The following is a 16278-nucleotide window of genomic DNA, read 5'->3' on the forward strand; positions in this document are numbered from 1 at the left end:
CATAAAAAGTGACAAAAACATTAGTGTCCGTTGTGCGTGGGAAGAAAACTTCTTTTTACAGCGAAAAAACCCCCCTAAACTTCCAAGCAAGCACCGAGTGCGCTACGACTGTAATGGGAAATTCACAGAGAAACTCGCGGAGTCTTCAACTGACCGCTGCGGCACACCTGCACCAGGGTAAACCTCCACCTACCCCAGTCCTGCTTTCCAGGTGAAAATAGAGCAACTAGTCTTTGACTTTATTTATTTATCGCTTTATCACCTATTCAGGTTGTAAATTGTGTTTTTAAAAAGTAGCTAAGTAACTAAGTGACTAAGTAATTAATTACTTTTGAAAATAAGTAATCAGTAAAGTAATGGGATTACTTTTGGGGGGGAAGTAATCAGTAATTAGTTACTGATTACTTTTTTCAAGTAACTTGACCAACACTGCTGAAGACAAACCTTGAGGCAGAGAGACCCACAGACAAGCAGCAACAAAAGGCACCTGCAATAACGTCTAGTACAGCATCTTAAGGGAGTAAAAATGGCATTTGGTGACATCCATGGGTTCTAGACTTCAGGGAGTCATTGATAGCTCTGAAGTCCCCCAAAAAAAGGATTATATTTTAAAGTAGCAAAACTATAAAACTGTCTTTTACCAACAAAATATGGAATTAAATGAATATCTTTATTAATTATAAAAGTATAAATAATTATTAATAAGATGCACTGAAAAATAGAGTAAAAGGAGGAACCACACCAGAGCTATTAAGCTATGCAGTGCTGTGAAAAGCTAAGTACGCCCTTACTGCTTCTATAGGGTTTAATAGGGTAACTAGCATTCCGTTTAAACAAATTCATCCCAAAGTCAGAGTGTACAATGCTTAGATAAAATCCAACAAATAAAAGAGCTACATGTCAGACTCAACTGGCATGTTAAATGTTAAAGTTCATGACTTTGCAATTTAGAAATTGGTTATGCAACAGGACAATTCACTAGAACACCGGCACATACACAACAGAATGAGTGAAAAAGAAAAGAATCAAGGTGTGGGTTGAGAGCGCAATGCAATTACAGTGCTGTGGTGAGACTGTTCATAAACTAGTGCCCACAAGGCTCAATGAATATTACAAAGACAAGAGGGAAAAAATCACCCCATAACAATGTCAGAAAGTGATAAAGTCGTACAGAAAATGATAACCGGCAAGCCATTGCTGCTAAAAGTTGTTTTAAAAACTACTGAACTATCGAGTGTAATCAGTTTTTCACAAGGCTGTATAAAGTCATGTGAAAACTTTCTTTTTCATGTGACTGTAAAGTTAATACCACACCCGCTCTGACAGCTAGCTGACAACGGAAGTTTGTACCACATGTAACACTTACCTCTCCCACTTGAAATGTACTTTATTTTATTCTGTCAAACTTCAAAGGCTACACTGATGATCCTTTTGACATTCATTAGTAGCAGATATCAAAAGTAATGCCTGTGAGTAACTAAAAGTGAACTAAGAAGGTTTAAATTTTTATTCTTAACAACTGAATGAAATATACATCTTTTTCCATGAACACAGAGTTCTTGCAGAAATAAAAATAACACTTGAAATGTGCTTTATTTTACTTTTGTTAAAACTCAGAGGTTACACTGATGAACCTTTTGACTTCCATTAATATCTTATTAAAAGGGAAGTATTCATAAAATATGCAGTTACCATCACTAATAGCAGTATTGCCCGCGAGAAACCAAATTAACTTTTTTCCTACAAGAACACATGTTAATTGTAGAGCATCATCATCACTCACCGCAGAGTGAAAAGATGAGCACAAGGAAACTCAGCATCTTGATGAGCATGCTTGCGCAACATGCAGAAGGAATGAGGTGGATGGAAAAGGTGAGATGTCTCAGAATTATCCAGAGGATGCTCAGCTTCAGGACCTGGGTTAGATGAATATCAGGTCAATAGTAGGACCTACTCATGTTGACACTTTGACGACCTGCTGATAGTTGTACAGGCAGATGTATAGAGGAAATTCAGCCCCCATGTGTACAGGAAACTGTAAAGCCCGAAATGCAAAACCACATGTACAACCAGATCCCCGTGAAGTAGCACCAGCTTCCCCTTCTATTTTTTTGTGCGGTTTTTCACTGTGTTGCATCACACAATGTTTTTTTTCTTCTATATTTCCACATCAGATAGAAAGGTTGTCATTTTACTGAAAAATACAAATTCTGTCATAAATTCTGTCAGCTTAGCTGTCATGGTCCTGAGTCTGTGGACTCAGGGGTTTTGTTTTGATTGTTATTATCTTTTGTTTCGATTTAATTCTGATTAAGATTTTCTAATTCTGAGGTTTTGGGTTCTGTGTTCCCGCTGTACTGTGTTAGTATTGTGTCTGTGTCCATGTCATTTCCTGTTTTATTTTGACAGTGTCATGTCCTATGTTAGTGTGTCTAGTTTTGCTTCCCCTTGTCTTGTTTTGTCCAATTAATCCCAGCTGTGTCTCCCTCCTGTTTCTCATTCCCTGATTAATCCTTTGTATATATGAGCCCTGTGTTTTCTCCTGCTTGTTGCTGGTTTGTCTTTGTTATTTCCCCATGTCTCCCTGCGTCTCTGTTTAAGGTTTCAGGTTAGTTTTGTTAGTTTTTTCCAGTTTAGGTTATCTTTAGATTCTGCTCATTCCATCGCCACTTCTGTTTGTATTTCCACCATTTAAATAAAGCTCACTCCCATCTTAAGCCGTGCCTGCGTCTTGGGTCCTAATTCTCACACACCATACGTCTGCCAATGCAGCCTTGACAGTATGAACCAGCCAAGATGGACCCAGCGGCATTCGGCCCGTCCGAGGAGCTCCAGGATGACGTTACCTACTCCATGGAGCTGCTAATTAGCCTGTGGCTGGAGCACGAGGGGAGAGAATTTCGCTACACTGTAGCAAGCCGGCTACAGCGATTAGTTTCCGGTCTCCCCTGGCTGCTCAGCTCACTTCACCCACTTGCACAGGATTTCCTCCTCAGAGAACTACAGCTTCACCCTGCCAATACCACTCAGCTGCCCAGTCCGGTGGAGGATTTTCTGTCCGGCTAGTCAAAGGATTCTCTGAAGAAGAAGCGAAGGTCACACCACCGGCATGTTACTCCACAGCCGGACTTCGTAAAGAGACACTTTTTCTACTTATTCCGACATCGTTTGTTCTGAGGCTGTTTTTTGTGTGGCGAATGAAGATAACGGCAGTGTTCTTGCTTCACCTGTGACTGAAATTACTAATAATGCCTTTTCTGTGGCTACATTGAATTAAAAAGACAGGGTTCATTCCGCTCCTTCCAAGCCAGAACGTATTAACTGTAACAATTCAGGATCAGTTAACTCCGTGTCTGTTACTCCTTAGACTGTTAACTCTTGCTCTAAGGACTCTAATGGCTGTATTTACTCTGCTCCTTCTAAGTCCAGAGTTATAATAACCAGGACTGTTAATTTAAAGACTGAGAATTCTAACTGTTTCTCCCCTGCTGGTTCAATGCATGGAACCAGTTTTACACAAACCGTTTTCCTTGAGCCTGCTCCTCTGCCTGTCAGTGTTCCAGCCTCTCTTTCACCACAACCACCACTCCAGCCTGTGGCTCAGTCAGCTGCCCAGCCGGTAGCTCAGTCGCCCGTAGCTCAGTTTCCTGTTCAGTCGCCCATAGCTCAGTCTCCTGTTCAGTCGCCCGTAGCTCAGTCTCCTGTTGCAATTTGAGTCTGCTATTCAGTCCGTAGCTCAGCCACCCATTCTGCCACCGTCCTCACCCTTTCATTCTATCCAGGGAGAAAGTCTTGCTCTAACCTTAGGTGTTTCTCAAGAACTCTCCACTTTAGAGACAGTGACTCTCTCCAGGGCCGCCCCAGAGGCTGGGTTTAAGCCCTGATTCTGGACCCCTGGAGGCTAAGAAGCCGATTGAGGACTGCACCGTGTTATCGCTGCCTGGGCAGAGCCAGTGCCCTGCACAGCTCCAGTCACCTCTGTGTCTGCCACAGGACGTTGTGCCTGCTGGTTTTGTCTGTCTCCGCTGGAGGGTCCGAGGGGCCTATCCAGCCTTCTGTCTCCGCTGGAGGATCAGGAACCATCCTGCAGCTTGCAGCGTCACCACCTGCGGCTACCACGCTGTCGCCTGCAGCGTCACCACCTGCGGCTACCACGCTGTCGCCTGCAGCGTCACCACCTGCGGCTACCACGCTGTCGCCTGCAGCGTCACCACCTGCGCCCTCCACGCCGTCGCCTGCAGCACCATCACCGTCTGGTCCTGCCTTCCTAATTAGCTTCGCTTGCTGTGCCTGAGGCCCGACCACTGCCTTCAGCATGGTCGGGCCCCTGAGTTACCCTGTGTTGGACTATTGAGCCGTCAGCCTTCTGGTCGACCTCCTGAACTTTTTCTCCCTGGGCTCCTGTGCTTCCGTCCATCGGGTCGGCCTCCTGAACTGTTCTGCCATGGACACCTGTGCCATCAACCTCCTGGTCGGCCTCTTGAACTTTTGGACTGTGTTTTGAACTATTTTCCTGGTTCCAGTGCCTTTGGACTTTTTGTTTGTTTGTTTTGGACTCTGTTTGATTGTTATCTTTTGTTTTGATTTAATTCTGATTAAGATTTTCTAATTCTGAGGTTTTGGTTTCTGTGTTCCCTCTGTACTGTGTTAGTATTGTGTCTCTGTGTTCATATCATTTCCTGTTTTATTTTGACAGTGCCATGTCCTATGTTAGTGTGCCTAGTTTTGCTTCCCCTTGTCTCAAAGCTCACGCACATCTTAAGCCGTGCCTGCATCTTGGGTCCTAATTCTCACACACCACACGTCTGCCATCGCTGCCGTGACATTAGCTCTTTCTAGTCATCATCCAGATATTCACAGTTCACAGACTGGGTTAATGTTTTTATTAAACACAGAGACACAGATGAAGTTTGTTTTATTCTCTCTACACCTGCACTCTCTTATTAATCTTACTTGTACAATGTCCATTGCTTTGGGAGATTGACCCAATATTACCAGGTATTTAAGCACATCTACCTTCACTATCTTTACTCCTTGCAGCTTCATTGTTACGCATGTCTCCTTCTCATTTACACACATGTATCGTGCTGACTTTAATTCCTCTTTTCTCCACAGTTTTTCGACACCTCTCCATATTATTGTCCACCTGCTCACTACAGGTTGTGAGTATCATAGATTATGGAGAATCCTGCATGACATACTCATCACCATCACGTACCTCTGACACTTAACTTTCTCACGCAGTACAGCAGTTCCCCTCTTGGGAACTGGCCAGATGAGACATATAATCTCTCCATGGGGGTCTGGGTCTATCCTAACACCTCTTCTCATCCTATCTCTAAGACTGACCCCAGCCTGTCTACAAAGGAAGCTCATTTTGTCTGTCTGCAGTCCTGACCTCAACCTCAATGAACATTTGGGAGATCAGCTTGGACATTCTGTTTGTGCCAGAGTGAGCAGCACAACCACCGACTTGCAACTTGAAACAAATGCTGTTTGAATAATGGGATAAGATCCAATAGCAGTGTGTGAAAAGCTGGTGACCAGGATAAGGAGGCGGTGCCAGGCTCTTGTCTCTATGTATGTTTTTTTCTAACAGTGTAAGATTTATTGCAAAAAAAAAACCATTGTTATAACAAAAAAATTATTAAACTCAAATTTCCTTACATTATGTGTTAAGTTTATAAGTTTTATTCTCCGCTGCCTGAGAAATCTCTGAACCGTTACATGATATTTCAGATTTAACAGGTATTGGTCAATGTGAAACTGCCTCTGTAGTCAGACTTTGCTTGCGATAATATCTTTTGATTACTTGTTTTTTAAGAAAGGAAAACACATGACATCATTTTATTTTTTAAAATATTTATTTAATTAATAGAAAAGTAATAGAAGTAATAGAAAATAAAATTTTTAAAAAGCCCATCAGCATGGATCCATTGGTGAAGTGGGTGGGCCCACATTTCCAGGAATGTGAAGCTAGGAATTTTTCATACAAGGGTATGAAATTGGTGTAGAACTTCTTTTTTTAATGAAAAAAATAATTAGGTTGCACATAAAATTAAGTTTTTGCTTCAGTTTACAGAAAGCAGCAAATATCTTAATTGTTTCCATTAGTTTGTGTAATATTCAAAGGGATATCTTTGTCAGAAACAAAACTATAATGTCCATGTTTTTTCCACTGTTTGCGACAGTAGAACACAATGAAGATGAAGATGATGATGGCCACTATAAATGGCAAAGCCCAAATGACTGTAAAAGTGATTTTATTGGTTTTACCTGTAAGATAAAAATAAAAAATAAAACCAAAGTTTACTTCTCAAAACTTCATAAAATACATTGATCAACTTAAACATCAGTTAACACTTCTCTTTACTTAACAGTGTCCTCTAAATATCCCACAGCAATATTAGGCATGAAATAAACAAGGACGTGTACCTGTTGGTTCAACATGAACATGAATTGTCTTGGTTACGCTTCCCAGATAATTGGCAGCTGTGCAGGTGCAGGTTTTAGTGCGATTTACTCGAGTTATATTGAGATTGTTTGTGTTCTCCAACATATTCTCCCCATCACAAGTCCAGTTATAGACAGAAGGAGGGTTTCCCTCAGCTTCACAGCTCAATGTGATATTAGAACCTTCAAGTAGATAGTCATGAGTACTATCTTTTGTGTTTACCTCTGGAGCATCTGAAGAGACAAAAAGATGTTTGTTATTCATTTAAATAATTACATGTTGCATGCCTTATTTTCGCATTGTTAAATTCAGTTTAGAAAGGAAAAAATCCAAGAAATATTCAGTTTTTGTGTAAACAGCAGGATGTTTACTCACAGTGGGCTGAAACTCTGCGTGTTTGAGAAATAGCAGGAAGTTTTGGTCCATGTGGTCCAAAGTCCAGCCTGGCCTCACATCTGAACACAACGACGTTTTCTTCTCTGCTGATGTCGACTCTCAGAATAGAGGACTCGTTTACTGGCGTTTTGGTTGTGTCATTGAAGGACTGTGTCTTGATGATTTTATTGTTTTTATACCAAGTAATAGTGAGATACTGAACAGGAGCAACATTGATGATGTCACACTGCAGTTTGTATTGTGTCTTGGTGTACTTCTTGTCCTCTTTGTGCTTCAACATCAGACCATGATTCAATTCAGAGATTGACACGGTCTCTGGGGTTTCTGCAAATGAAGCAAAGTAAAATATTACATTTAGAACATATGACAAATGGATGTGCTTGTTAACATCAATATGAGAAGAATGAATGCATAAATGCATTGATATTAAAAGGTTGGGTTTTTGTTGCCACTAACAGAGTCTTCTTCACAGTTCAACATTTGGATCAGAGCTACAGCAGGTTACTCGACAACATCATCTTCAAAGTGGCAGTTTCAGCAAACTGAAATTATTCCTTTGTTATACAACAATAAATAAATAAAAATATTTTACATCATCTTAATTTCTAGTACAATAATGCAGTCTTGACAGATGTACTTACTATAAACAATGATGACTGGGCTCACAGAACACCGAAAATCGTCATTTAGAGTGATGCTGCAGAAAGGACTTGGAGTCCACCATTTCAGGTTTTTAACCATCCAAGTGACATCAGAACCAGGTTTAAATTCTTTGTCTCCAGCAGGAGTCATCCAGGCCATTTCAGCAACATCTGTGGCTGATGTGCTGCATTTGATTGAAACTGGATCTTCAAATCTCACAACCATTTCAGATGGTGCCAGAGTTAGAGGACAACCTGCCATTCACAATATCTTCAGTTAGATATGATTTGTTTTCAAATCACAAAATAAGCCAGCCATATCCTCTAATAACACCAAGAACATTAGAGATCAAATAAATTTAAAAAATAAATAACAACTAAATAATAATAAAAGATGTGTACCTCTTGGTGTGACATGAACATTGATTGTTTTAGATATGTTTCCCAGATAATTGGTAGCTGTGCAGGTGCAGGTTTTATTGCGATTGACTCGAGTGATATTGAGATTGTTTGTGTTCTCCAACATATTTTCCCCATCACAAATCCAGTTATACACAGGAGGAGGGTTGCCCTCAACTTCACAGCTCAAGGTGATATCAGTACCCCCATGTGGAAAAATGTCTTCAGTGCTACTTTCAAGGATTAGCTCAGGAGCATCTGAAGAAACAAACACAGGTCTGTTATTGACTGGAATCGTTATATGGTGCATACCTACACTGGTTTTGACATTGTTTAATCTGAGTTACAATTTGAAAAAAAATCCAAGAAATACTCTGTAAACAGCAGCACTTTTACTCACAGTGGGCTGAAACATTGTTTGTTTGAGAAATGGCAGGAAATTTTGGTCCGTGTGGTCCTAAAAGAAACAATATTTCACTCCTATAGACAACTTAGAAACCTGAAATCATTCAAAACTGATGTCTTTGTATAGTCTGTGGGTCCAAACAAACACAGAGAAAAATTGAAAACTCTGCACAGAAGAGTCCCAGCCAGCTGGTGGATTGAACAACAGGACCTTCTTGCTGAAAGTTAAATTATTGTCTTACTAATTAATAATTCATTTAATAATATATATTTTTTTACATTGTCTGTTCGTGCACTGGATGATACCGTAACACAGTTTTCAAATGTACTTACTATAAACAGTGATGACTGGACTAACAGTACACTGGGATCCATCAACCAAGGTAGCATAGCAGAAAGGACTTGGAGTCCACTCTTCTAGTTTTTCAACCCTCCAAGTGACAACAGGAGGACGTTCAAATCCTGTTCCTCCAAATGGAGCCTCCCAGCCCATTCCTTGAACATCTGTGGCTGATGTGCTGCAGTTGATTGAAACTGGATCTCCAAATGTCACCACAGTTTCAGAAGGTGTCAGTGTTAGTGGGCAACCTGCCATTCACAAGCAAATATATTTAGAGTTAGAATTAATTTAGTGTAAAATTAAAAAGATGGCATCACTATTGTCTAAATGAGCTACAAAATATTAGATATATAGTAAACAAAGATGAATACCTCTTTTTTTCACATGAACATTGATTGTGTGGGTTATGTTTCCCAGATAATTGGTAGCTGTGCAGGTGCAAGTTGCGTTGTGCTTTACTCGGGTGATATTGAGACTGTTTGTGTTCTCCAACATATTTTTCCCATCGCAAGTCCAGTTATACACAGGAGGAGGGTTTCCAACAGCTTCACAGCTCAAGGTGATGTTAGTGCCCTCAACCAGAAAAATGTCTTGAGTACTTTTCTTTGTGTTTTTTTCCGGAGCATCTGAAGAAGAAAAAAAACAGGGTTTTTTCCGTTTCATATTTACACAATAAATATGTAAACTGAGAATTATTCTAAGACAAAAAGCAAACAAACGAACAAAACATATTGAAATAATCTTCTGTTTGTGTGTGAACAGCAGGATGTTTACTCACAGTGGGCTGAAACATTGTGTGTTTGAGAACTGACATAAAGTTTTGGTCCATGTGGTCCAAAGTCCAGCTCAGCTTCACATCTGAACTCAGCTACATTTTCTTCTCTGCTGATGTTTATTTTCAGAATCGAGGACTCATTTACTGGAGTTTTGGTTGTTGTGTCATTGAAAAATTGGGTGTGGATCCTTTCATTGCTTTTGTACCAGCTAACAGTGAGATATTGAACAGGAGCAACATTTATGATGTCACACTGCAGTTTATGTTGTGTATGTGGGTAATTTTTGTATGCTGTCCCCCCTGCTGTTTGAGCATTATCCAATTCAGTAACTGACACCATTTCTGGAGCTTCTGTAAATAAAGCAAAGCAAAAAAGATAAAATATTTCAGAAAATATGACATAAGTATATTTATGACATTGTAAAATCAATCTGAAAGAATGCGTACATCCAACTTTGACATCATGCCCTGCATTTTCTGAATCTCTAATACAATCTATATAATTGTACTTACTATAAACGGTGATGACTGGACTCACAGAACACTGAAAATCATCATTTAGAGTGATGTTGCATGAAGGTTTTGATGCCCAGTCTTGAAATTTCTCAATCATCCAAGTGGCAGCAGTAAGACTTTCAAATCCTGTGTGTCCAGCAGGAGCCACCCAGTCCATTCTGACAACATCTGTGGCTGGTGTGCTGCAGTTGATTGAAACTGGATCTCCAAATCTCACAACAATTTCAGAAGGTGCCAGAGTTAGAGGACAACCTGCCATTCACAAGCAAATACATTCAGTCAAAATTGATTTATTGGAAAACAAGTGAATAGTGTTCACTAAATGATCAAAGAAGATTAGATGTAAGGTAAACAAGAATGCATACCTCTTGGTTCAACATGAAGATGGATTGTCTTGGTTATGTTTCCCAGATAATTGGTAGCTGTGCAGGTGCAGGTTTTATTGCGATTGACTCGAGTAATATTGAGACTGTTTGTGTTCTCCAACATGTTTTCCCCATCACAAGTCCAGTTATACACAGGAGGAGGGTTGCCCTCAACTTCACAGCTCAAGGTGATGTTAGTGCCCTCAAGTGGTGAGATGTCAACAGTACAACTTGTGTTGATCTCAGGAGCATCTGAAGAGACAAACAGTTTTTCTTATCATTTTCACATTTACATAATAGAAAGCTGTAATGAATAGAACTTTTGTTTAATCTAGCCTAAAAAATACAATTAAATAATCTTATGTTTGTGTGTTAACAGCAGCATTTTCACTCACAGTGGGCTGAAACTCTGTGTGTTTGAAAAATGGCAGGAAGTTTTGGTCCATGTGGTCCAAAGTCCAGCTCAGCTTCACATCTGAACTCAATGGCTTTTTCTTCTCTGCTGATGTCGATTCTCAGAATAGAGGACTCATTTACTGGCATTTTAGTTGTTGTGTCATTGAAGGACTGTGTCTGGATGGTTTTATTATTTTTGTACCATCTAACAGTCAGGTGTTGAACAGGAGCAACATTGATGATGTCACACCCTAACCAGTGCTGTGTCCTTGTGTTTTTATTGTAAGGCACTATGTGTACATGTTCCTCCGTCATGTGACTTTGGTTCAGTGGATATATTGACACAATGTCTGGTGTTTCTGTGAATAGAGCAAAGAAAAATAAATTTTGAAAATCCATTCATCCATCCATTTTCTTCTGCTTTTCAATTGAGAGTCTTCTGTGGGCATAAACAAAGGACACTTGTCATTAGGGAAGCGCTAAAGTCCACACTGAGCTGGTCACCAATATGTCACAGTGGTATCACATAGAAAGAGATAATCTTTCACTCCTATGGACAACTTAGAATCACTTCCATGCAGCCTCCACCATCATATCTGTGCATTTACAGTGGCGCTTTCAGGAAGAGAAATCATTGCTTTATTACATAAAAATAGTCAGTTCATGCTGTTTATAATACACTAACAAAGTTGTACACATGTACTTACTATAAACAGTGATGACTGGTTTCTCAGTATACTGGGATCCATCAACCAAAGTAGCATAGCAGGAAGGACTTGGATTCCACTCTTCTAGTTTTTCAACCCTCCAAGTGACAACAGGAGGACGTTCAAATCCTGTACCTCCAAATGGAGCCTCCCAACCCATTCCTTCAACATATCTGGCTGATGTGCTGCAGCTGACTGAAACTGGATCTCCAAATTTCACAACAGTTTCAGAAGGTGTCAGTGTTAGTGGGCAACCTGCCATTCACAAGCAAATATATTCAGAGTTAGAGATGATTTGGTGTAAAATAAGACATAAGTCAGCAGTTTCATCTAAATCATCCACAATTTTAGATGTGAAGTAAGTAAGAATTTATACCTCTTGGTTCAACATGAAGATGGATTGTCTTAGTTATGTTTCCCAGATAATTGGTAGCTGTGCAGGTGCAGGTTTTATTGCGATTGACTCGAGTAATATTGAGACTGTTTGTGTTCTCCAACATGTTTTCCCCATCACAAATCCAGTTATACACAGGAGGAGGGTTTCCCTCAGCTTCACAGCTCAAGGCGATATTAGTACCTCTCAACTGATAGACGTCAGCAGTACTATTTGTCTTTAACTCTGGAGCATCTGAAGTGATAAACAGTTTTTTATCAGTTCTCACATTTACACAATTGAAAGCTGAACAGAAAAGAACTTTTGTTTAATCTTCAATTATTTTTTTTTAAACTTCTGTTCATGTGTAACAGCAGGATATTTACTCACAGTGGGCTGAAATGCTGTGTGTTTGAAAAATGGCAGGAAGTTTTGGTCCATGTGGTCCAAAGTCCAGCTCAGCTTCACATCTGAACTCAATGGCTTTTTCTTCTCTGCTGATGTCGATTCTCAGAATAGAGGACTCATTTACTGGCATTTTAGTTGTTGTGTCATTGAAGGACTGTGTCTGGATGGTTTTATTATTTTTGTACCATCTAACAGTCAGGTGTTGAACAGGAGCAACATTGATGATGTCACACCCTAACCAGTGCTGTGTCCTTGTGTTTTTATTGTAAGGCACTATGTGTACATGTTCCTCCGTCATGTGACTTTGGTTCAGTGGATATATTGACACAATGTCTGGTGTTTCTGTGAATAGAGCAAAGAAAAATAAATTTTGAAAATCCATTCATCCATCCATTTTCTTCTGCTTTTCAATTGAGAGTCTTCTGTGGGCATAAACAAAGGACACTTGTCATTAGGGAAGCGCTAAAGTCCACACTGAGCTGGTCACCAATATGTCACAGTGGTATCACATAGAAAGAGATAATCTTTCACTCCTATGGACAACTTAGAATCACTTCCATGCAGCCTCCACCATCATATCTGTGCATTTACAGTGGCGCTTTCAGGAAGAGAAATCATTGCTTTATTACATAAAAATAGTCAGTTCATGCTGTTTATAATACACTAACAAAGTTGTACACATGTACTTACTATAAACAGTGATGACTGGTTTCTCAGTATACTGGGATCCATCAACCAAAGTAGCATAGCAGGAAGGACTTGGATTCCACTCTTCTAGTTTTTCAACCCTCCAAGTGACAACAGGAGGACGTTCAAATCCTGTACCTCCAAATGGAGCCTCCCAACCCATTCCTTCAACATATCTGGCTGATGTGCTGCAGCTGACTGAAACTGGATCTCCAAATTTCACAACAGTTTCAGAAGGTGTCAGTGTTAGTGGGCAACCTGCCATTCACAAGCAAATATATTCAGAGTTAGAGATGATTTGGTGTAAAATAAGACATAAGTCAGCAGTTTCATCTAAATCATCCACAATTTTAGATGTGAAGTAAGTAAGAATTTATACCTCTTGGTTCAACATGAAGATGGATTGTCTTAGTTATGTTTCCCAGATAATTGGTAGCTGTGCAGGTGCAGGTTTTATTGCGATTGACTCGAGTAATATTGAGACTGTTTGTGTTCTCCAACATGTTTTCCCCATCACAAATCCAGTTATACACAGGAGGAGGGTTTCCCTCAGCTTCACAGCTCAAGGCGATATTAGTACCTCTCAACTGATAGACGTCAGCAGTACTATTTGTCTTTAACTCTGGAACATCTGAAGTGATAAACAGTTTTTTATCAGTTCTCACATTTACACAATTGAAAGCTGAACAGAACTTTTGTTTAATCTTCAATTATTTTTTTTTAAACTTCTGTTCATGTGTAACAGCAGGATATTTACTCACAGTGGGCTGAAATGCTGTGTGTTTGAGAAATGGCAGGAAGTTTTGGTCCATGTGGTCCAAAGTCCAGCTCAGCTTCACATCTGAACTGAGCTACATTTTCTTCTCTGCTGATGTCGACTCTCAGAATCGAGGACTCATTTACTGGGGTTTTGGTTGTGTCATTGAAAGACATTGTCCTGATGTTTTCATTGTTTTTGTACCAGCTAACACTGAGGAACTGAACAGGAGCAACATTGATTATATCACACTGCAGTCTGTACTGTGTTTCTTCTCCCATCACATTCACAAGCTGTACAGAATGAACAACTTCTGGATTCTCTGGTAAACAAAATTAAGCAAAGTTTGTTAATTATGTCAATATTTAATAATGCTCTTATCATTGTAGTGTTTTCATTTAAAACTAAACTTACTGAATAAAATAACTTTGAGGTCCTTGCTGCATTCATAAGACTCATTTAACTTCATTTTACACTCGGCCGTCACATTCCAGTCTGACACTGGCACTGAATGGGAGATAAACAATTCTTCATCTTCGAGCTGAAAGATTTCATTTCCAACTGTCCAGTACATCCCGTCATGTTCATCCAATGTTGTGGTGCAGTTTACAATGACAGGACTTCCCCCATATTCTGCAATAATCTCAGGTGGATCCATCTTGAACTCTGTTGTGCATATGCTGTCAGCATCTATGAATAGACAAGGATAATGTTTATATTTGATTTTTATTAGCCCTATAGACTCTATGCCCCCTTGAACTGAAGCTGGAAGTCTGCATTTTTGTCAGATCTTGACTGTTCAGAGGCAAAACTACGTCTTTGTTCAACAAATTATGGGCCCAACTGTACATTTAAGAAAAAGACACACCGAAAAAGAAACCAACATGGGGAACCAAAATGAGCCTACCAGTTGCTGGGTAGTTTTTATTAAGACAGAACAGAACAGGTGCTAACTCTGATTAAAGCTGCTAAAAAAGCTGCTTTGTCTTTATTTACAAATTTATTCAAATGCTGTCTGTTATTTAAAAATAGTTAATGTAATAAACTCAAACATTATAAATAAATGCAGTCCTGTGAAAATAAAAATTCCCACAGGATTCTGTGCAGTAATGTTAAAAAACAAAGTGCAACCTTAATGCTCCTATAGGGTTTCAGAGGGTATGTAGCAACCAAGCTCTACTAATCAAATGCACTATTAATTGATCATCCTCTCGGGAGTGGGGGGGGTCCAGGCACGACTCTGGATTTTCTACTTTAACATTTTAGTATAACATTTAGGTTTGTTTATTATTACCATATATTTTCTGATTAGTTTGTTGTTTATTCTTCTCATTTAGATTATCCTATTCTAGTTTTAGTTCATTTTTTATCCGTGATATTATTCTAGGTTGTATTTTCTTTCATTATCTATCATTTTGATTATCGTGTAAAGTTCTTTGTTCTCTGTGTCAAGTCTGCTTTTATGTTCCCGTGATGTTCCCGTATTCGCTTACTTCCTGTTTTATTTTGTTAGTCCCTCATCTGGCGTTAGCTGTGTTTTGTTTGACTTCCCTTGTCTTGTCTCCTGTGATTAGTTAGCTAAAGACAAGCTAACTACTGGGAACCCTAGTGTTTCCCACATTTCCAATGACCTTATATGTATTTATAGCCTTTGTCTCCCATCAGTTCTTCATCCTGTTCTACTGTTTGTCCGCCTGTGTGGTTTGTTGGAGTCTGTTTTCGTCAGTCTTGTGGATTTACTGCCTCAGGCAAAAATAAAGTTAGTTTTCAGTTTGTTTAAACCTTCTCAAAATCTGCACCTGGGTCCAAATTCTATGTAAATCCTGACCGTCAGACCGTGGTCAAAACAACACACAACAAAACGATAGTCTAAAATAAGTCACTACTGCTAAGGTTTGTTTTAAAAGCTACTGAACCATGTAACCATGTAACCAAACATAAATATGTTTTTCACAAGTCCACATAGAGTCCAATGAAAATTTAAAAGGGGAGTATTTCATGAAACATGATCTTAAAAATATTATTAGTTTTAGTTTTTGCAGTTACCATCACTAATAACATTTCAGTATCAAAACTGATCACACCAGCAAGACACTAAAAGTTAACCTAATTTTTATTCCTGACAATTTGATGAAATAGTTTTTCCCATACACACAGAGTTCTTGCAGAGCATCATTATTACTCACCGCACAGTGAAAAGAGGAGGATGAGAATGCTCAGCATCCTGACAGGCAGCATGCTTGCACAGCATGCAGGAGGAATGAGGTGAGTGGAGCAGTGTTTCAGGATCGTCCAGAGATTATCCAGCTTCAGGACCTGAGTTAAATGAACATCAGCTCGATGCAGATCCTACTTATGATGACCGACTAAAGGTTTCACAGGCAGAAAAAAAACTAGAGAGGAAATTCAACGCCCTTGTGTACAGGAAACTCGGTAAAGCCCAAGATACAAAACCACATCTGCAGCCAGCCCTTTGTGGAGTAACGGTAGCTTATAGGTTCTCCTCCTCCTATATTTTATGTAATTTTTTACTGTAGTCTTTCACAAAGTGTATTTTTGTTTCTCTCCCCTGTTTTTTGACAAAATGGGAGTGAAAAATTATGTGATTTTTTTTTTTTTTTTTAAATTGAGCAATACAAATTCTGTCAGGAAATTGCAC

The 16278-nt window shown here is 39.4% G+C and overlaps 1 long non-coding RNA gene across 12 annotated transcripts in view; it reads right to left on the minus strand.

The window, feature by feature from the left end:
* Positions 1 to 16240, minus strand: part of LOC106098006 (hemicentin-1) — a 68518-nt gene extending 52278 nt beyond the window's left edge. For 3 of the 12 annotated variants that reach the window (XR_003219653.1, XR_003219646.1, XR_003219647.1), the window contains exons 1-14: positions 15806 to 16240; positions 14034 to 14309; positions 13624 to 13941; positions 13242 to 13493; positions 12866 to 13120; positions 12158 to 12517; positions 11771 to 12022; positions 11395 to 11649; positions 10687 to 11046; positions 10292 to 10543; positions 9924 to 10178; positions 9414 to 9761; positions 9007 to 9261; positions 8629 to 8883 (exon numbers count right to left, since the gene is read on the minus strand). This is a non-coding gene — a long non-coding RNA (hemicentin-1). The remainder of the gene's footprint in view (positions 1 to 8628; positions 8884 to 9006; positions 9262 to 9413; positions 9762 to 9923; positions 10179 to 10291; positions 10544 to 10686; positions 11047 to 11394; positions 11650 to 11770; positions 12023 to 12157; positions 12518 to 12865; positions 13121 to 13241; positions 13494 to 13623; positions 13942 to 14033; positions 14310 to 15805) is intronic. The other 9 variants (XR_003219655.1, XR_003219649.1, XR_003219656.1 and 6 more) reach the window with 9 other exon arrangements.
* Positions 16241 to 16278: the final 38 nt, after the last annotated feature.

This window comes from Oreochromis niloticus, linkage group LG4 (genome assembly GCF_001858045.2).
Source record: "Oreochromis niloticus isolate F11D_XX linkage group LG4, O_niloticus_UMD_NMBU, whole genome shotgun sequence".
NCBI lineage: Eukaryota > Metazoa > Chordata > Actinopteri > Cichliformes > Cichlidae > Oreochromis > Oreochromis niloticus.